The following is a 22,899-nucleotide window of genomic DNA, read 5'->3' as shown; positions in this document are numbered from 1 at the left end:
ATCTAGGCACTATGGTTAAATTATTTTATTATAGGGTGGAAAAATATTTATTTCCCTCGATTCTTTTAATTAATTTTTCTGGCATAAATAATTAGCTAAAAAATTAATTATTTTTGAGTCAAAAATAATTACAGAGAAATTAAATTCTTTCCAGGTGGAAAATCATAAAAAATTTGTGGGTCAAAAAGGATGATGTAAAGATTATCTGATGTACTGAGCAAGGTTTTGCTGGAATTTCTTTGCATTTAATAAAAAGTCTTTGGGGTTCAATTCAAGGTGTCTCTCATTTGCTGATTTGTGGTATGTGCTGGATGTTTTATTGATATGCTTTGAACTATAACATTGATTATTATTTCAATTTCCAGTAGTAGGAACATCTATTGGTATAGGTATCGTGCCTCAGGTGTTGGGCTAGAGTAAGCATTCTAGGTCTAGCAAAGTCTGGCAAGTATGATCTGAATCAGATCCTAAAACACTCTCTAAGTTTTTATAACTCTGTAAAAATTCATGCCAAAGTTTCAGAGACTTACAAAGGTCGAGCTTATCAGAAATACCCTTGGAACAGTTGTAAATTGTGAGCAGCGCGGAGCAATGAGGACCCTCGGTCAAGCACGCGGACCATTGGCCCATGGTAACGCGCGCTACCACGAAACAACGAAACGGGAGGTCTTTTGGATAAACGAGGAAGGTTTCTGATATGCGATTAGCGACAAGTCGCTAATTGCATATTGCCGGGCAAACCCTCAGTGAAGGAAAAGCCCCGAGTGACTCGAACCGGAAAGTCAAAAACCATATGGAATTCGCCGATTTCGTCAGAGGCGGGTCCCACACGAAAATCAACAGGATATCGGAAGGGCTTCGAGCAGTAAGCGGTTTCAACCGAGTCCCGCTCGATGCCACACACTAGGTGCCAAGTGTCCGGCGGAAGAGAGAGAAAACCGCTCACATTGGATGGGTAAATGTCATGCAACTTACTCGCCCGATATGGACAGAGACCGTAGGATTTGGAGGCTCTAGATTGACGGCGGATATGCGATCCGACGGATTATCATATTCAACGGGGTAAACAGGTCGAGTTATATAACGTTTAAAGTCCGGCATGAACGATGAGTTGGCAGAAGAATCGTGTTCGCGGGCAATCTAGGGTTTAAACGGAAATAACCACCGTTCAAACACTTCCAAGAGAACTGACACTCAGTTCGTTATGAAACAGGTGGCCACCTCCCTGTGAAGCGTTACACAGTGATGGTGACGCAGAACATGGGAATTCAAACGGACAGAGGCAGAAGAACTAGAATGCCGGGAAGCAGAAACGAACAGTCAGAAAGCAGATTGGCTTTAAAGACATGAACTGACAGAGAAAAAGTAAGCAGCTAGAAGGCAGTAAGGCAGTGAGGAAAGCGAGTGAGAGAGCTAAGAGTAGAGAATAGAGAAAGTAAGTCGAGCTGACCTGCAGAGAGTCAGAGAGTCTGTGTACTCCAGAGAAGGCTTGAGAGGTTCAAGCGAACTCCTCGGCATAGGCCTGTCATGTATGAGTCTTAGTTTGGGCTCATACTACTGTGACCAACAGTGGTCGAATTTCAATAAGGAGAGTCTGTGTACTCCAGTCCTATTGATTTATATTTGTTAAGTGAGTCTCAAATTGAGCTCACTGTTGTAAAAACTCTGATTAGAAAACATAATAGAGAGGCCACCACTGAAGGTTGGACCAGGAGATAGAGCTAGAGAGAGTCAGAGAGTCTGTGTACTCCAGAGAAGGCTTGAGAGGTTCAAGTGAACTCCTCGGCATAGGCCTGTCATGTATGAGTCTTAGTTTGGGCTCATACTACTGTGACCAACAGTGGTCGAATTTCAATAAGGAGAGTCTGTGTACTCCAGTCCTACTGATTTATATTTGTTAAGTGAGTCTCAAATTGAGCTCACTGTTGTAAAAACTCTGATTAGAAAACATAATAGAGAGGCCACCACTGAAGGTTGGACCAGGAGAAGTAGCCCAGGAGCATTGGGTGAACTCCTTATTAAACTTGTTGTATTTATATGTTTTCTCTAACTGCTTCGATGTCTATGTAATTCGCAATCTTATCGATCCGTTGCATAAAGTAACATAGGCATATCCATGCACACGAGTCTGTAATACCTTTAATTCTTTGTCCTGGATAAATTCCAGATCAAGCATGCAACTTACCTGCCCGATATGGACGGAGACCGTAGGATTTGGAGGCTCCAGGTCGACGGTAGACATGTGATCCGACGGATGACCGGATTCAACGGGGTAAACAGGCTGAGTTATATAAAGTTTGAAGTTCGGCATGAATGATGAGTTGGTAGAAGAATCATGTTCGTGGGAAATCTGGGGGTTAAACGGAAATAACGACCGTTCAAACACTTCCAAGAGAACTGACACTCAGTTCGTTATGAAACAGGTGGCCACCTCCCTGTGAAGCGTTACACAGTGATGATGACGCAAAACAGGGGAATTCAAATGGACAGAGGCAGAAGAACCAGAATGCCAGGAAGCGGAAACGAACAATCAGAAAGTAGATTGGCTTTAAAGCCATGAACTAACAGAGAAAAAGTAAGCAGCTAGAAAGCAGTAAGGCAGTGAGAAAAGCGAGTAAGAAAGCTAAGAGCAGAGAACAAAGAAAGTAAGTCGAGCTGACCTGCAGAGCAAAGGCAGTATCGAGACAGAGCTGGAGAGAGTCAGAGAGTCTGTGTACTCTAGAGAAGGCTTGAGAGGTTCAACTCCTCGGCATAGGCCTGTCATGTATGAGTCTTAGTTTGGGCTCATACTACTGTGATCAGCAGTGGTCGAATTTCAGTAAGGAGAGTCTGTGTACTCCAGTCCTACTGATTTATATCTGTTAAGTGAGTCTCAAATTGAGCTCACTGTTGTAAAAACTATGATTAGAAAACATAATAGAGAGGCCACCACTGAAGGCTAGACGAGGAGACGTAGCCCAGGAGCATTGGGTGAACTCCTTATTAAACTTGTTGTATTTATATGTTTTCCTGTTGTGTTTTCTCTATCTGCTTCGATGTCTATGTATTTCGCAATCTTATCGATCCGTTGCATAAAGTAACATAGGCATATCCATACACACGAGTTTGTAATACCTTTAATTATTTGTCCTGGATAAATTCCAGATCAAGCATGCAACTTACCCGCCCGATATGGACGGAGACCGTAGGATCTGGAGGCTCCAAATCGACGGCGGACATGCGATCCGACGGATTACCGGATTCAACGGGGTAAACAGGCCAAGTTATATAAAGTTTGAAGTCCGGCATGAACGATGAGTTGGTAGAAAAATCATGTTTGCGGGCAATCTGGGGGTTAAAGGGAATCAACGACCATTCAAACACTTCCAAGAGAACTGACACTCAGTTCGTTATGAAACAAGTGGCCACCTCCCTGTGAAGCGTTACACAGTGATGATGACGCAGAACAAGGGAATTCAAATGGATAGAGGCAGAAGAACCAGAATGCAACAAACAGTCAGAAAGCAGATTGGCTTTAAATCCATGAACTGACAGAGAAAAAGTAAGCAGCTAGAAATCAGTAAGGCAATGAGGAAAGCAAGTAAGAAAGCTAAGAGCAGAGAATAGAGAAAGTAAGTCGAGTTGACCTGCAGAGCAAAGGCAGTAAAGCGAGTAAGAAAGCTAAGAGCGGAGAATAGAGAAAGTAAGTCGAGTTGACTTGCAGAGCAAAGGCAGTATCGAGACAGAGCCAAAGAGAGTCAGAGAGTCTGTGTACTCCAGAGAAGGCTTGAGAGGTTCAAGCAAACTCCTCGGCATAGGCCTGTCATGTATGAGTCTCAGTTTGGGCTCATACTACTGTGACCAGCAGTGGTCGAGTTTCAGTAAGGAGAGTTTGTGTACTCTAGTCCTACTGATTTATATTTGTTAAGTGAGACTCAAATTGAGCTCACTGTTGTAAAAACTTTGCTTAGAAAACATAATAGAGAGGCCACCACTGAAGGCTGGACCAGGAGACGTAGCCCAGGAGCATTGGGTGAACTCCTTATTAAACTTGTTGTATTTACATGTTTTCCTGTTGTGTTTTCTCTAACTGCTTCGATGTCTATGTATTTCACAATCTTAACGATCCATTGTATAAAGTAACATAGGCATATCCATGCACACGAGTCTATAATACCTTTAATTCTTTGTCCTGGATAAATTCTAGATCAAAGTATCTCCAAGCTTATAGATCTATTGTGTCAATCAAATCCCTTTTGTTTAATAATATATTATTTGAAGTGCATTGAATTACAGGTTGCTCCAGCCCTTGGCCTCCAAGTTCACATACTGTGAGGGGATCACACCCTTGTTTGGCTCCAAGTCTTGATCTAACGAAAATCTTATGCAGGAGGGCTTTGCAAAAATTTTAAAATTATTTTCTCACTATCTTCAAATTTATTTACTTGTGCCATAAAGTTTAATATGCTAATGAGAGCAAATTTTATCTTGTAAATATTTGTAAATTATTTTTCCACTAACCCTTGTATTTTAAAATACTATTTATTTATTTATTTTTGCATAGTATTGGGGTTTTATTTCAATTTTTGTATATATTGGGGTTCTTGGGTCTTCTCTATTTCATTTGTGCAGGTGATACCTCAAGGGTTTGAAGCAAAAATTGATTTCTATGCCAATCGTTCAAGAAAAGTGTTACAAATAAAATATATATAAATAATGTAAAATAATGTAAACAATAATAATCGTAAATAATGATTATTTAATTAGTAATTAGGTTGAAAAGGCATGTCTAAATGAGACATGACTCTTCATGAAGAGACACTTGCTTGGTATATAAGCAGGCCTCTTGTTCTCATTGTAATCATTCACATTCTCATTCTTATTTAGACATTTTTAATATATAATATTTGTATCCTCATGGATATCTTTATATTTCAAGTCTTCTGGAGTAATTAATCTGTAGAAGGAACTTCGTTCGCTACATTGGTATCAGAGCAGTCGATCCTTTGGCTGCTTCACTGTTGCACAGAGCTCGTTTTCCGGTTCGACTCTTGGCCATCAATTGTCATCAACCTTGTTGCTGTCATAATTGAAGCGTTTCGCTACACGTTGGGAGATTCTCCATTTTTCAGGTCTTTGGCCATATTAAAAAAAGAAAAAAAAGGAAGTAGTATAAAAAGTTAGAAAAAAATATTTATTTAAAAAAAAAAACAAAATACTAAAGTCATTTAAAAAAAACAGTTATATATCTAAAGAAAAAAAAAGAAAGCTATATATAAAGTCAGAAATAAAAAGAAGAAATTATATAAAAAGAGATTAAAAAATTATATTGAAAAAGAAAAAAGGAAAAAAATACTATATATAAAGTCAAAGAAAAAGAAAGGAAAAGGATGTTATAATATATATATATATTACTTACCTGGGCTAACAGCAACTATCGTCAACTATCTGTTGTCGTTGCTAAACGAAGGTGCCAACATCTCCATTGCCCAACAGCAACATCTATAATTATAAACTGAATATCAGCCATTCACCGCATCTCTTGCCACCTTGTCAGCCGCCATACACAAACGTCTAATCCATTGGCTATCTTCCCTGACCCCCGCCACTGAAAGAGCACACACCTTTGTATAACTTCTTTGGCGTCTGGCTACAGGCAGCCCTGCGCTCTTGCTCGCTGCCTCTATCGACCTTGTTTAATCGTTGTTCACTTAGTCACTTAGCCATCGATATTCCATCTGTCGCAATCATTTTCTTTTTCCAAGAAAATTCGCAGCCATCATTTGTATCAACGACAATTCAATTACAAATTTGTTCCTCTATATTAGTTGTGACGGTTTGTACGGACGGATTCATACAAATCCATTTGGTTAAGTATATGAAGATAACCATCATAAGGAGTCCGAGTGGAATTTTATTTAGTGGAAGAATTATTTCAATTTTTATTAAAGTTATATACATCTAGTATTAGACAATAATTAAATTACCTTAAAGTACAAGGAAACATAAGAGAAAGTGAAAGAAGTCATTAATATTAAGGAGGAAGAAATAAAAAAGAAAAAAGATTTGAACATTGGATTAAGGCTCGTAAGAATATAAAAAGGCCAACATATAAAAAGTATTTAGATTATTTAAATATAAAAGGAGATGGTTCAAAATTAAAAAAGAAAGGGTTCATAATAAATAAAAAAGAAGTATTTTTGTTATAAGGAAGTTATCTTTATATAAGATAAAGTGACTAAGAAGAATATTAAAGTGGTCATTTAATACTTGAAGTTATTTATAAGTATTTATAAGAAGAATTATTAAGGTGAAGTGAATTATTGAAGTTAATAAGTGAAGGCTTAAAAAAAGAAAGGCCTTTGACTTTTATAAGTCTTCCCAAATAATAAAGTGAGAAAAACAATATAGTATATCAAGGTCGTTAAGTTATAGAGTTTCATATTATATGAAAAGGATTTAAATAAAAAAGAAGTTAAAGTTCCTAAGTTACCAAAGTACACATAGCAAAAGAGAAGTACTAGTACTTTAATTTATATATATATATATATATATATTAAAAAAAGGGAGAATATTTGAAATATATAAAAAAAAAGTAAAAAGGGGGAGATAAAAGAAGTGAAAAAAAAATATGGAATCTCCAAGTAATAAACAAAAGCAATTCCAAAGAGATGTAGAACAAGTAATCACAGTACTTAAGCGACAATACGCTGAGGAGAAAGAGAGAAGGGAATCCCTATTCCATTCTCTACATCCATCATCACTCCCACAAAATGATGTAATCCAGTGTACTGAGAAAGTGCAAGAAGATTAAGGGAATGGCAAAATAGTCAAAATCCAGCAAAACAAGAAAGTGTTAGAATACGAACATAAAGATCTTGTGGATATGCATTACAAAGAAATAATGGAAAAGGACAAAGAAATTTCTCGTTTTAAGGACCACGTCGAAAAATCATTGGCGCAAGTGAAGAAGACTAAGGTCACAAAAAAAGAACTCAAGAAGCACTTATCAGAACAAGAAGAGGAAACTTTGCGTTTAAAGAACCTTAATAAAAATTTATTAGAACAAATCAGAGATCTAAAAGATGAAAAGCTTAAATTTCAAAACATTGAAAATAAAGTTGATAAATCATAAATCAAAGAACTTTTACGTCTTAGAAACCATAATCAAAGTCTACTCACTCAAATTAAGAAGCTTAAGGATGATAAGAAAGCATTAGAAGATAAGTTGGAACAATTCACTCAAGAAGAAGTATCAAAATCTCCAGTCGCAACAGTTCAAGTTGAAAATAAGGGAACGAATACCGACCCAGTAAATATGACAACTCAAGAAGACAAGTCAATTGAAGAAACGACACACTTAGATGTTGCAGTTCAGACAATAACATCCCCAGTGAATGTTTCATAACCAACTCTACAACATCTTCGCCAGAAGAAAATATAAAAATTGCCGCATGCCCAATAAGGGAAAATCAAACCAAAAAAGTTCCCTATCGGCATTCGAATCATGAGAGTAAACAACTCAACCATGCTATATATCGGGACCATTCAGAATAGAAACAACAAACTGATGTTCTAGAGAAGAGTATTGTAACCTCAATCCAGTCCTACGATGACAAGTCGTTACAAAATTCTAGTGATCAGAATATTCCATAGAAGATTAATCTAGGATGGTCTGATCCCTTCTCAGTGCAACAATTTTGTTTGTCACTAAGAAGATCATATCAACTTGTATCGACGAAGATGACTATTACGAGATGAGAAGACATTCGAACCCGAAAAAGAGATGAAGCCTTTTTCATCGACAAGCTTTGAGGACAAAGCTTTTTGAGGAAGAAAGCAATGTTACAAATAAAATATATATAAATAATGTAAAATAATGTAAACAATAATAATCGTAAATAGTGATTAGTTAATTAGTAATTAGGTTGAAGAGGCATGTCTAAATGAGACATGACTCTTCATGAAGAGACACTTGCTTGGTATATAAGCAAGCCTCTTGTTCTCATTGTAATCATTCACATTCTCATTCTTATTAAGAGATTTTTAATATATAATATTTGTATCCTCATGGATATCTTTATATTCCAAGTCTTCTGGAGTAATTAATTTGTAGAAGGAACTTCGTTCGCTTCAAAAAGGAAGTTGATCTAGGCCCTAGAGGGTAAGATCTAGCCTCTTCAAGCCCTATTTCCTCAACGTCCAGCTGAAAGAAGAGGGCCGCTAGCCTTTGGAGGTCTTTTGCAGTGTTTTCTCGCCATAATTTTGTGTTTGCAGGGGTCCGAGGTCATTTGAAGGCTAGCCGTGGGCATTTTAAGGCCATTTAGGCCTAGCCGCAACCCTTTGTGGGCATTTTACCCTAGCGGCAGCCCTTTAGGGCTTAGCCACAGGCCTTAAGGCCTTTTCCTTGGCAAGCCGCAGGCCTAAAAGGCCTTTGTTTGGGCAGCCGCAGCCTCCAGGAGGCCTATCCCTCCTAGCCGCAGCCCCTAGAGGGGTTTTTCTCCTAGAGGAAACCCTATTGGGCTCTTTCTGGGGTAGCTGCAACCCTATTTGGGCATTTTTCTTATCGTTTCAGTCTTGTATTGGCTTACTTGTGGGGTTTTGCACTTTATTTTGGTACTAATCTTTGTTTTGCAAGCCTAGGGTAAGTTTGGCAAGGGTTTTCTTGTCTCATGGTATCATTGATTTATGCTATGTTGAGCTAACAATTGGTTTTGTAGGCTTCATCACTCATTGAAGGAGTTTTCAAGGGCTCAAGTCCTCTCTAGCCCATCAACCAGCCCTAGAATCCCTAGTCGTCCTCATTAAAGGGCTGATCCATCACTTGGCTTGAGGTTTATATATCTAACATTGGTGTTGCAGGTGTTTGGAAGAGTCTAAGTGCACTCAACAAGCTCATCTAGCCATCTCATAAGTCCTTAAGGCCAAGGGTTTGCTCTCTAACCTTATCTCTTTCCTCACTGTTTTGAATCAGATCTGAAGTTATCTCACAACAGTGGTAAAATCTCTGAATACACATCCTAATCAAGCCCTAAAACACATTAACATAAGCCTATAATCATCACACATTTAATCTCAAGTGATAAGAAAGATTTATGTCATTGCATTTGTGGTGTTCTAAAGTGATTTTAGAGGACTGTCATATGGTTTATGAGGTCTGATATATGCCTTTATAATTCTGATATAAGTCATAACAGTGATAAAAGGGACATCTTAGAAACCTCTAAATTCATAAGAACTCATCTTGAGGCTTTGAAGCATCATTTCTCTTAAGTTATTGGCAAAGTGATTTAAGTGGGCTACTCTAAGGGTTTTTTCATCTTGTGGTTGGACTAATCATTGTGGAAAGAAAAGTGATTGTTGTCTTGCTGGTCATTCCTTGCATTTCCCATGTCTTGCATTGCATCATTGGCATAGTTTTACTCTTGTCTCCATTTGCATCTTAAGATTACATATAAGTACTCTTTGAAATTGTGCCTCATTGTTATTTTCTAAAGAAGTGAACCTAATTGCATATCTTGTTGTAAGAAGTTTGAATGATTGCTAATCCTCTTGGTATTGCATAAAAGAGCATTGTTGCCAAAGAGCATAATTTTCAAGGCTAATTGCTAAAGTGACATAAGATTGCTCTCGCCCCTTATTGTTGAGATTGCTAATTGATAAAGATCATTTTATAATATCTTGCAAGCATCATTTGTGGAGCATTAAGGTAAAATTTCAATAATAAGTGATATTGTGGTCTTAAGGGTGATTTCATTCAAATCTTATGATTGAATAATCTCTATTGGAAGTTACCAATTTTGCTCTTTGCTTTCCATTGTCATTTAGAGCACTTGTCTCATTCGGATTGTTATTTCATTGGCCTACTTTGAAGCACCTTAATTGGCAAATCAAGTGGTTTATTGACACATTACTTTAGTTGAGATTGTTCCTGTAATTTCTCTCCAAGTACTTCATTTACGCTCTTGTGTTGAACATCATAAGACTTGAATCTTAAGTAATTAACTTGAAGTACTTAAAAGTCATTTAATAATCTCACTTAAAACCATCACTCATATCTTGCACCATCACTCATATCTTGCATATCATTCTAGGATTAGAGATGCATCTATAAAATATACCTCCAAGCATAAGCTTTGCTGTAAAAAGATAACATCACCTTTCTCACCCAGCTTGCAAAGTTTAGACCCTCATTTGTGGTTAACACAGGTGACCTTGCAGTTCTGTTGCAGGCAATCCCTTGTTGGAACGGAGGCACTTGGGTGGTTAGAACTCCACAGTATGTATCGTTAATTAGTCCTTAGCCTCCTTCCTTTGGACTTTCCTTACAACCTACATTTGAGATTAACTTCAAAACAGTTGAGAGAAAGGATTCACCTAGAATAGGCATTCTAACTAAAATTTACCAAGAACCTGCATCTCACTCAGTTTTAGGTGTTGCACCTCATATAGGATAGTTCTTCATCCTAGCAGCAACTGTTCATCCGGTAACTTGAAATTTAGTCTATATTGTGCAAGTAAATTGACTCCTAAGGCAGAGGTTTCTAATTGATAATCTTAATAAATCTATTCAAGTCGTGCTAGATAATTAAACTTGCCGGTTATCCTTAACCAAATTGCTAGGCCATTCATTTGTGTCTCCTTAACCTCTTGGTTCCCAACAGGTTGTTAATCATCTATTCCATGGGGACTACCCACCTGATTCTGCAGTTAGGAGACAACTTAAATGGAGAGGGCAGGGATCAGAGTGACAGCCCCTGCGCTGAGCGTTGTTGCAATCCTATGTACAATTCGGGCAATAACAAAACTATTTTCTTCAAAAATATTGGTGTCCATTTTTTGTGTTTTATTTTCTCAGTTCCTGTGATTAATTTTTGGTGAAATTGCAGTTGCATTTTTATTTTGTATTTGCAGTAAGCTAATTTACAGAAGACAAATAATCTGCAAAGATAGAAGACTAATCACCAGTAACTGCAATAGAATTTTCACACAAACATGATCTTTTAGCTTCCTTTTCAACATTTTGATTCCAGCCTTTTGTTGTCTTTAAGCGCATTATAAACTTGAACAACGCAGTGATTCTAAAGCAATGCCAAATTCCCACAAAAAGAGCTCTAGGTAGTGTGAGTCTCCGAACAATGTTGCTCATTGATGAATTTGCCCTTGAAAACGATGTTGAATGCTGATCCTTTAGAGGTTGAAGAGCTTCAAAAGCTTGTCCTGATTCCTTGCACATGATCCGCGACAGCAGGAACCACCACTTTACCAGGAGCCACATGTAAGGCTGCAGACCGAAGAGATGGTGCAGGTATGCCAGCAGATGGAAAGAAATGTTCAGAGTCTGAAGAAAGCAAAGCCAAATCAAGAGCATCATTTTTTTCACTAAGCCCACTTTCACTCATTGTTTGTGCTACAGCAGATTCACTACTATCTGTAACAACTACACTTGCTATTGTTTTAGATGCTAAGGGAGCTTCATTGCTTGGGATAAATTGTTTTATCTCCCTTGTTGATTATGGAACATCAAAAGCAATGGGCAAAGAGGAATCTTGGGTGATGCCAACATCTGTAGGAATTATGGGTTTGAGCACCGTACTATTGCTGGGAAAAGCATTATCAGAAACAGCAGAAATAACTGGATCTGTTTCCATCAAACTCTCTCCTACCTCCAATCTTGGTTCAGCATTCTGTGACTTGTTATGTAAATGCATTGAACCAGACTCTGAAACAGTTGAAACTGCAGAGGATTTCATGTCTACATTTGAAAATGTGGAAGAAACCTCAGTTTCTGAGTATAGTGTACTAGCAGCTCTGTCACTTTCAGATACATTAGACACAGATTTGTTTTCAGTGTGAAATGCAGCAAGAAAAGAGAAATTTGAAGATTCAGATGTGGCTACTGAATTGGGCTCAGAATCAGGCAGAATTGCAAAGCTATCCAGATTCTTAGATATGGCAGTGGTTGTGGAATCAGGAAGTGGACTAGATACCACATCTTTGCTGTCAGTACCTGGCACCACATCAATTGGACCAGATTCAGACTCTTTCAGTTCCACATTTTGGATGGAGACAGCCATAGGAGAAATACTCACATCACTCTCATGCAGATCGCCTGAAACTTCTGCACTTATGGCTGATTCCTCATTCTGCTTTTGTTCATGGACATCATGTGATGGAAGCTCACCCTGTTCCCCAACATAGTCACCATCTGCTGTGTTTGAACTATCAGTAGATAAGGTTTTTTTCTTGCTCAGCAACAAGAGGTGTCATTACTAGCCTCTTCATTCCTGTCTGCATTCACGATTCCACTGTTCATGTTTTGAAAATGTTTTCTGATTGCTGCAGCCAACCAAGCAAAAGCTGCTACTTTAGCGAAAATATGTCTTTCAACAAAGAGAAAGATTCATCCACTAATCCAGAAAAAAAAATTAAACCTCTTTGAGAAAAAAAATGTTCACGAAGGAAAAAGAGCAAACATTGGCAATTAGTTTAACTAGACCAATTAAATATCAATATCTGATGCAACAGCATCAACTTGTTTACTAACGAGCAGAACCAACTATAGCAGACTTGGGTCTAATGTCTAATCTTCATATTGTCAGGTAGAATATGTTTCCATCTGTCCCGACATTGAGTGTCATTGTGGTCAAGACCATTGTTATGATAATGCTGAAATTGTTCTCCATTTCTAAATGGCCGATTTCGTCCTCTTTATTGCACCGCAAGCCAAGTGAATATTTTGCTCAACTAGTTTAGCATTCACAAGTACAAGGGTATCTGAACTTGTCCACTGAACTTTTCCTTATGTTCAGAAGATAGCTTTCTCGTACCCCGTACCTCATGTGGAGTCACATCCCTTGGTTCTGGTTAGATGGAAAACCACAGATTACATCTGCTATAGTTGCCATGGAGTGATTAGCCTGTTGCTCAGAAATTTCTTCATGAATATCACCATTTGGATCATCAGGTCCCATTGGGGGGATACAAAGACTTTCTGAAAAAGGCTCAGACAATATTTTGTCTCCCAAGGACTGGATGTCTTTGTTGGAAGAATAATTTGTTACTGATGTCAAAGGATAACGTAATGAAGATAAGGATGCCATAGATTCAAAGAGTACATTAAGCCCTTTCCAATGAGCTATAGCATGTCTCCTCGCTCCTCTCTGATGAGAAGAAATGAATTTTTTAAGTGAAGAAATCAATTTTTGCCCCCGTCTTCAAGTTGGCCTACTTTAACATAAGTCGATCCCTCTCGAAAAGACACGACGGTTCAATACATGGTCGAATTAGTATAAGTGGACAGTACGACGACTCCATTTGCTCACCCATCTCGGCCAAAGGACAAGACAAGGAGCTCGGACCTGAATTAGCAAGATAAAGTTCATAGCTCATGAGCTTAGAGGCAAGAGAAAGCAAGAATTCGTGGTTTTTATCTCTGTTTTTTGTTTTTGGATCAGGGTTATTTTTTGGTTCAGATCAGGTTTTGAAACTTCCTCTTGCTAGACAATGATCGCCATTTTTGTAGAAAAATTCAGATTTGTGGACCTACTCTCTGCTTACAATTTGGCCTGTGGTAGGACAGAGCGCAGTCCTGAGGTAGACCTCATCCCTGAGGTAGGATGTACCTCAGTCTCCTGCAACTTTCGCCCCTCTGCAACTCTCGGCCTCCTGCACTACTTGCACTGTGACAGAATTAAAGCTCGAACTGTGGATTTTTTATGGTTCAGACCTGAGTTTTAATCGTGTTTTGAGAGCAGAATTGGGTCAGTTTATGAGCACGTTTTGAGCTGAATTTGGAGCTAAGCTTAGACTAGGTTAAGAGCAGACTTGGAACAGTTTTTGAATCATATTTTAAAAGAGCTTTGGAGCCTCTCTTTTGTGGACAAGCTTGATATTTATAAGCAGCTTTGTTGGAGTCTCCCTAATCATTTTTTGGAGCAGATTTGAAGGTTCTTTCGACAGAACTTGGTGGCTGACTTGAAGACATCATTTTGTAGCAGACCTTCAAGATTCTTTGGAGTATTTTCTTCAGGTATTGAAGTAAGACTTTGAAGAATTCTCAGATCAGTTGAAGCAGCCATTGGAAATCTTGTTTAAGCAGATTTGAAACATTCTTGGAGCTGGCTTGAGAAGACCTTGTAGACCTCTTTGAAGTGTATTTGGAGACATCTTGCAGAAGTTGATTTTGAAGACTATTTGGAAAGATTGGAGCCTAGGAAGATTGGAGTCCTCATTTTTACCAAGTTGGAGCTTGGATTTGTTGAGAGGATTGGAGTCCTCACTATCTTTATCAATACAATTATTTTTTTTATTTCATTTCTTGTGTTTTGGTTTTACTTTTGATAAAAATCTTAAGTAACATAATATAACAATTGAAAGACATAATGATTCACCCCCCTCTCAGTATTTCCAACAGTCTACAGTGGCATGTTATGGTGACAACTACAACAGGAATCTTGTATGTCCAGCACAAGGAAAGCCAAATACAATGTCCCAAAAAATTCTGAAAATTTTGGGGTCTACTATTGTTAATTTTAGGTATGTTCTATGCTAAGAGAAATTTACTTCAATTTTTCATTTGGCTCAATATCAATTCCAGATTAGCAATCACATCAGCGTGATAGTAAAGTGCAGATAGAACATTAAACATAAACATCAGAAAACAAGCCAAGACAAGAGGACACAAGATGTGGCGCCAGCCAGGGACAAACCCCAATGTGGGGAAACCCTTGATCAATTCTTCTTATATTCTTCAATAGTTCAGCAGAGAGAGAGATAGTACATATACATCAGAAGTCAACATTTTGACCTGTCAAAAGAAGACCAGAGATCTTCTCTAAGAAGATGACACATGAGGTAGCAGATTTGAACTCAGGTGAAGGCATACTGCTTCAATTGATTCTCCAAGGTGATTCCATCACCATGCTGCACCCATCACTGTGTTGCATCCAGTGTTTTTAAAACTGGCATAACTAACCAGTTATCGGTCTAACCAGCCGGTCAGCAGGGCCACCGATTGGAACCGGCTGAAAAACCCGGTCGAGGAGGCAGTGGCGGAATTTTGGCCCTAAACGGTCCTAACCGGCTGGTTTAGGACAAAACCGACCTGTTTAGGATGGAACCGACGGGTTACATGCCATGCCCGCTGAGGACCCACACAACGGATTTTCCAAGGTTGTTTAGGGGTTTTGGAGGGAAAGTAAGGGTCCTTTCCCTCCAAAAACACCCTCTCCAACCCTTTAAGAGGCCCTTCTCCTTCTCATTTGTCTCACACATCTCATTTGGAGTGTTTATGAGTGTTTGTGAGTTTGCTTGGGAGCTTGGAGAGTGTTGAGTTTTTGTTAGAGTAGTCATCTTGGAGTTGGAGTTGGAGCTATTTTGGAGATAGTTTGTAGCTCTCAGTGGAGTAGGCATCTTCAAGAGGAGGCTAAGGAAGCTAGTTTGCATTTCCAGTTAAGGATTTTCACTTGAAAATTCCTCATTTCACTGTTGTCCATGAATTAAATTTTTTTATGTGTTATATATTTATAAACTTCTCACTTCTATCATCTATGCTATCAAATATGTAGTTCTATGCTATCAAATTTTGTAGCCTACATGTGCATTTGTTTCCCTAAATTTAGTTTTGGTTTTCCATGTTGCTTAGCTGCAATTTCTTTTTTTAAATGGCAGATTTATTTGCAAATTGTAATTATTTCAAGCAAACATGGCTCCAAAAGGAAAGAACAGTGCTTGGGCTCATTGTGATGGAAAAATGATATGCAAATTATGCCATAAATCTATTGGAGGTGGGGGTATTCTTAGATTGAAACAACACTTGGCTGGGATAAGAGGCTAAGTAATGCCATGTGGTGCACCAAATGCAGTGTTAGGTCCTATTAGGGCAGAAGACATTTCCAAGCTTGAAAAGTTTTATGAGGATAAGGCTAGGGAGAAGGCCATCCAAGATGACATTGCAAGGAAGAGGGAATTATTAGAAGCCATGAAAGAGAGTGGGTATGATGATTATGAGATTCAACACTCAACTTCTATCCCTTCCACCAATGACCCCTTTCACTATGTTCATCCTTCTTGTGGCCAACCATCAAAAAGAACAAAGAGAACAAACATCCAAAGTTTTTTCTCATCTTCTGCTAACATTGCCTCTTCTAATCCCACTTCCTCCCAGCGAAGTCGTTAACCCACTTTGGATCAACATTGGAAAAAACAATGCAAAGAAACTTCTCATCAATACATTGCGAGATGGTGGTATGATTCAGATATCCCATTTAATGTTGCTCGCTCACCGTATTACCAAGCTATGTGGGACTCTGTTATAGCTATAGGAAAGGGCTTCAAAGGCCCTAGTATGCATGACTTAGCTCTTTTGCAAAAAGAGATATCTTCCATTGATGAGTATTTGGTTGAGTTTAAAGATTCATGGCTCAAAACAGGTTGTTCCATCATGTCAGATGGATGGGCCAATGGAAAGAACCGCACTATCATTAATTTCCTTGCTTCTTGCCCTCAAGGAACCATGTTTTTGAGATCAATTGATGCATCTGATAGGTGAAGGATGCAACCCTTCTATTTTGGATGACATTATTAAGGAAGTTGGGGAGAAAAATGTTGTGCAGGTCATCACCGATAATGCCTCAAACTATGTTCTTGCTGGAAAGATGCTTCAATCCAAATATAGGACCACATTTTGGACTCCATGTGCTGCACATTGCATAGACCTTTTGCTTGAAGACATAGGCAAAGTGGAGTGGGTAAAAAACACTGTAGAGCTTGTCAAGTGCATTACAAAATGCATTTACAACCACTCATGGGTATTGAACCTAATGAGGAAAAACACTAGGGGAAAAGAGTTTTTTAGCCCTGCAATTACGAGATTTGCAACTCACTTCCTCACGTTGCAATGTCTCAATGGTCAACATAAAAACTTGCAGAAAATGTATTCTTCTGAAGAATGGTCTGAATCTCGGTGGGCTAGTAGACAAGATGGAAAAGACACCAAAAAGAAAGTGTTTGACAATTATTTTTGGAAAAGGTCTGTAGAGCTTGTGAAAATTACCAAGCCCCTTGTTAAGGTGCTAAGGATGGTGGACGGGGAAAAATTGGCCATGGACTACATTTATGAGGCTATGGATCAGGCAAAGGAGCAGATATGGGCAGCTTACAAGGACAGGGTAGCTAAATAAGGCCGTATATGGGAGATCATTGATAACAGATGGAACAATCAACTCCATCGTCCTATACATGCAACTCGGTATTTTTTGAACCCAAAGTATTATTATAATGATCGGTTAGGAGATCTACATGATGGGAAGGTCAGAGCTGGATTGATTGATTGCTTGGAGCGCATGGTCCCTACCCATGCAGACTAGTTGGAAATACATAGACACTTACTGTTTTCACTATGGCAGGTGGTACCTTTGGCAAGAATTTGGCAAAGATGGCAAGAGATGTGGATCAACTAGGTAAGCAATTCCAATTTCCAATTTGTTTTTCTTTTCAAGTTAAAATTGTTTACGTTCTTTACAATTCAAATTATAAACTAAGTTACTGATTAATGTCTTTTTCTTTGCAGCACATTGGTGGGAGTCATTTGGTGGCCAGTGTCCTCAATTGCAATGGTTTGCAATTAGAGTCCTCAGCCAAACTTACAATGCTTCAGGTATTGAGCGCAATTGGTTTGTTTTTGAGCACATACACATGAAGAAGAGAAACCGTTTGGAACAAAAATGGTTAAATGATCTTGTTTTCGTGCAATACAACCTTCGACTGAGAAGGAACCAAATGATGAACAAAACACTTGATCTATATCCCATTGTGTTGGATGATATTAATCCAACATTAGAATATGTGGAGGAGACAAAGCCTTAGCCGCCCAACATCAACTAATTTCAAAGGATCCTAAGAAGCAGTGTCCTAAAAAGAATGTTCCTAAACCAACCAAGGGTCCTAAGCACTTTCAATCTGAAATTGAAAAATCAATTCAACAAAATGATAAGGCAAATAAAAACAAAGGGAAGAACGTTGATAGACATTGCAACTTTTGTAATCGAGATGGCCACTTAGAATCCAAATGCTTTAAGAAGATGGATGCCTTGGAAGTAGCAATGAAGAAGCATAACATCCATTTGGAGCACTCTTCAACTTCAACTTCATCTTCAGGAATAGCACTTTCTGCATGTGGTTGTCAAGCATATCGGTCTGGTTATGCACTAAATGTATCTTCTTCTTCTTAGTCTCATGAGTGGCTCATTGATTCTGGAGCTTCTTATCACATGGCCAAAAACAAAGCCATGTTTTTCTTCTTTAAATGATTGTAACACCAAAAATATATATGTTGGTGATGATAGATCTCTTAGTGTTGTAGGGTTTGGAACTATTCATCTAGACAATGGTCAATTTAATGATGTATTATGTGTTCCTACCTTATCCTTCAACCTTCTATCTGTATATCATATAACTCATTTAGGTGACGGTAAAACCTTTGAATTTTCACTTAATGATGTTGTAATTAAGGACCTTAGAGATCCTAGACAAATTTTAGCTACTGGAATTGCTGATGATTCTACAAGATTGTATAAGTTTAACAACTTTGCATCATCAACTCTTTCCTCGGTATTTTTTGCTCATAATGATGAAGTGAGCAAACTTTGGCATGAGCGATTTGGTCACTTAAACTATTGCTCCCTTCAAAATCTATGTAAAGAAAATATGGTGACAGGTCTTTCTATGGTATCTTGCAAAGATGGTGTTTGTTTCGGATGTGTACTTGGAAAACATCATCGGGATAGTGTTGAAAAACATGCCTCTTGGCACGTGTCAACTGCTTTATAGCTTGTGCATAGTGATTTATGTGGTCCACTTCTAGTTGTTTCATTCTCTGGCTACACGTATTTCTTAACTTTCATTAATGATTTCTCCAAATGCACTTGGGTATACTTCTTAAAACTCAAGAATAAAGTATTTAACATGTTCTTGGCCTTTAAGGCCTTTGTTGAGAAACAATCTGGACATCAAATTCTTAAGCTAACATCTGATAATGGCGGAGAATATGTTAACAACAAATTCATCAACTTTTGCACTGAGCATGGAATTCAAATGCAACATACTATTCCATATACTCCACAACAAAATGGTGTAGCTGAAAGGAAGAATCACACCTTAAAGGAAATTGCTAATTGTATGCTTCAATCTAAAGGACTTAGTCTTAATTTTTGGGCAGAAGCAATTAACTGTGCAAATTACATAGTAAATCGTACTCCTACAAAGGTTTTAAAGAATATCACTCCAGAAGAAGCATGGAGCTCAATTAAACCAGATGTAAGTCACATTCGTGTTTTTGGAAGTGAAGCATGGGCCCATATTCCAGATGAGAAACATAAAGCCTTAGAACCTAAGAGTGAAAAATGTATTTTTGTTGGATATTCTGAAGATGTCAAAGGATATAGACTTCTTTCACCTAAATCCAAAAATATTATGATTAGAAGAGATGTAAAGTATGATGAAAATATATCAGCTTATGAGCCTAGTTCAACTGATGTGCCACCTCTCTCTATCCCTTCTACTTCTGAAAATATTTCTTCTTCAGATGATGACAACGAGGATGACAATCCTCCCCCACCTTCTCAGGATCCTCCTTCAGCTCCTCAAATTCCAAAATGGCTCTATGCTACTCGGGATGCAGCAGGTTCTCTTGTAGGTGATCCTATAGATCAGTGACGTATACGTTCTCAGTTCGATAGATCCTCTTCTTTACTGGCTCAAGCTTCAGTGAATTATGATCCTGACACCTTTGCAGAAGCTTCAGGCCATCCAGATTGGGATGCAACTATGAATGAAGAATATCGTTCATTATTGGCAAATGATACATGGGATCTTGTTCCTCTTCCAAAGGGAAGAAAACTTGTTAGATGTAAATGGGTTTACAGAACCAAGTTTGGACCAAATGGAAAAGTTGATAAACATAAAGCTCATCTTGTTGCTAAGGGCTTTTCACAAGTTGAAGGCATTGACTATATTAAAACCTTCTCCCTTGTTGCCAAAATGAACTCTATCTGTTTTGTTCTTTCCCTTGCTGCCTCTTTCAAATGGGAAGTCCATCAGATGGATGTTAAATCTGCCTTCTTGCATGGGGACTTGCATGAAGAAATCTATATGGAACAACCTCCTGGCTTTATACAAACAGACTCCAGCCTTGTATGTCGGCTTAAGAAATCCCTTTATGGTCTCAAGCAAGCCCCTCGGGCTTGGTATGCCAAAATGGATAGCTTTCTTTTAGATACTGGCTTTTCTAGGTGTCATTCTAACAATACTATCTACACCAAGAAAGTGGGTAACTCTCTTATCATTCTTGTTCTTTATGTTGATGATCTTATCCTTACTGGTAGTGATCCCAACCTTATAAACCATGTGAAGTCCAGCCTTAAAAAGCAGTTTGAAATGATAGATTTTAGGATACTTGCATTATTTTCTTGGTCTTCAAGTCTTGCAATCCAAGGAAGGTATTTCCCTTTCCTAGTCCAAGTATGCCTGTGATATTCTACGCCACTTTCACATGGAAGACTGTAAGCCAACCCCTTCTCCCTTTCAGTGTGGAGCCAAACTTTCAGTCACTTGTACTTCCCCTGAAGTTGATGCTACCTTATACTGTTAGCTTGTAGGAAAACTTTTGTATCTGACCCATACTCATCCTGACCTTTCCTTTGCTGTTGGCCTTATTGCTCGATTTATTCAAAACCCACATGAAAGTCATTGGAAAGCAGCTAAAAGAATACTTCGTTATGTTCGAGGTACAGTTCAGTTTGCGATTGATTACAGTGCAGAAGCATCTCTTCTATTGGTTGGTTTCATTGATTCCGATTGGGCTGGTGACCTTGATGATCGGAAGTCTACTGCAGGTTATGTCTTCACTCTTGGTTCTAGACCTATTACACGGGCTTGCAAGAAACAAAGTGCCATTTCTCTTTCTTCAGCAGAAGCAGAGTATCGTGGCGCCGTAGAAGCTAGTATGGAAGCGCTATGGTTTCGTCAGATCCTGTCAGAGTTTGGCTTTCAACAGCAGCATCTGACTACACTTTGGTGTGATAATCAAAGTGCCATTCAACTATGCAAAGATCTAGTCCAACATCAGCGCAACAAATACGTTGAACTACACATGCACTTCATCAGAATGCTCATTCATGACCATGTTCTTGAAGTGCAATATTGTTCAACAGATGATCAAGTTGCAGACATCTTTACAAAGGCTCTTATAGAGGCGAAGTTTACTAAACTTCGATTTATGGTTGGAGTTTAGGGAGTTGTCACTAAGGGGGGATAGGTTCTAATGCTTCTTTCCTTCTCCTATTGTGTCATATTTGTACATCCTTCAATCCTATCCCAAGTTGTTCTTAAGGGGGGATGTTAGGATATTTCGACACATAGGAAATAGTTAAGTATAACTTGGTCTAGTGTAGAGTTAGGTAAAGTGTGTTTCGTTACTATGTACTTTTGTAACTTACAATCCGACAGTCACGATATGTTCTAGACACGAAGTGATCTAACAATTCGTTTTCTCCTCGGTATTATTGACACTTGATCTGTGGCTTAACACCCGATTGGTCCATGATCTCTATTTAAAGAGCATGGGGGGTCATTTGTAGGGTGACTGTTCATGAGAGAAGCTTATGTAAGTTTTCTTTCTTTTATTAATAAATTGCGTGAAGTTGCCGTGTTGGCTCAAGCCGTGGACGGGTGACTGTTCATGAGAGAAGCTTATGTAAGTTTTCTTTCTTTTATTAATAAATTGCGTGAAGTTGCCGCGTTGGCTCAAGCCGTGGACTGTTTCCCTCTTTGAAGGTTTTAACCACGTCAAGAATACTGATGTATTGATCTGTGATCTGTTTGTGAGCGGTGTCCTTTGGTGTTCTACTTGAGGAACTTACCCTTTAAATTCCTACACATCTGAGGTAGCAGTCAAACCATGAATAGAAACCTCTCTGTGATGCGGATCTGGGCCTTCCTTTTGCTGCGTTTGAGGGTCTCTTGTAACAACGAGTAGACCTCTCCTTTGGATAGCAGATTGAGGACCCTTTGGACAATGTATAAGAGCTAACTCTATGATTGCGGTTAGGGCTTGTACTAACAGCAGTTAGGGCACATAAAAACCCTCCTTAAATTGCGGCCTAGTTTCTGCAAAGATTGCGGATAGAAGACTGAGTCTAGGGCCAGGATTGCGGCTAGATTTTAGTGGCTAAGACACTTCCTTTCTGCGGCTAGGGTAAAGATAGTTCCTCCATGACAACGTTAAGGTGACAACGTTAGGATCTCTCCATGACAACGATAGGATCTAGCATGCTTTATTGACTGTGCCTCGATCTCAATTAGAACAGCAGTTAGGGCATCCCTCATTTAGGACAGCGTTTGGGCTTCTACTTAACTGTAAGTAGGGCTTCCTCATCTCAGCGTTTAGGGCTATTGCAACCAGCATATAAGTCCTTGTTTTACTGCGTTCTAGTCCCTTGTTTGACTGCGTCCTAGTCCCTTTCAGAATTGCGGTTTAGGGCATGGCAGATCTCTTCTTAGGACAATGTATCCTCTTGGGGACTTCCCCTTCCACTAAAACCCAAAACAGTGGAGAGGAAGAGATCACAAGAGGTGAGTCTAAAATGACTTGCAAGGCACCTCTATTTATACTAAAACGTGGAGGACAAGTGGGGGTAATTTGGTTGCTGGCCGACCTTGACGAATTGTCCCATAACACAAATAAATTCATATCTCCATGAATACATGTCGGAATCAGATGATCTTTAGATCAATCCTACACTTCTCGACGAGAGGAATCCAAGAAAAATATCAGCTACCATAAATAAGTAGACCCACATGGAGTTTGGTCCTAGTTGCCAATTTTAACAACTATGGCACGCTTTCTAGCTGATCATGAAT

General features: G+C 38.7%; 1 protein-coding gene across 1 annotated transcript in view; it reads left to right on the top strand.

Annotated features, from left to right (window-relative positions):
• The window catches only part of CHIP (carboxyl terminus of HSC70-interacting protein), a 113,107-nt gene that overhangs the window by 73,415 nt on the left and 16,793 nt on the right, over positions 1-22,899 (top strand). The window lies entirely within an intron of this gene.

Source organism: Pinus tabuliformis, chromosome 3_2, assembly GCF_031772625.1.
Source record: "Pinus tabuliformis cultivar Carrire ecotype Pingquan chromosome 3_2, CPIR1, whole genome shotgun sequence".
Classification (NCBI taxonomy): domain Eukaryota; kingdom Viridiplantae; phylum Streptophyta; class Pinopsida; order Pinales; family Pinaceae; genus Pinus; species Pinus tabuliformis.
Note: the sequence above shows the minus strand (reverse complement) of the source record. Positions and strands in the feature narration are given on the sequence as shown.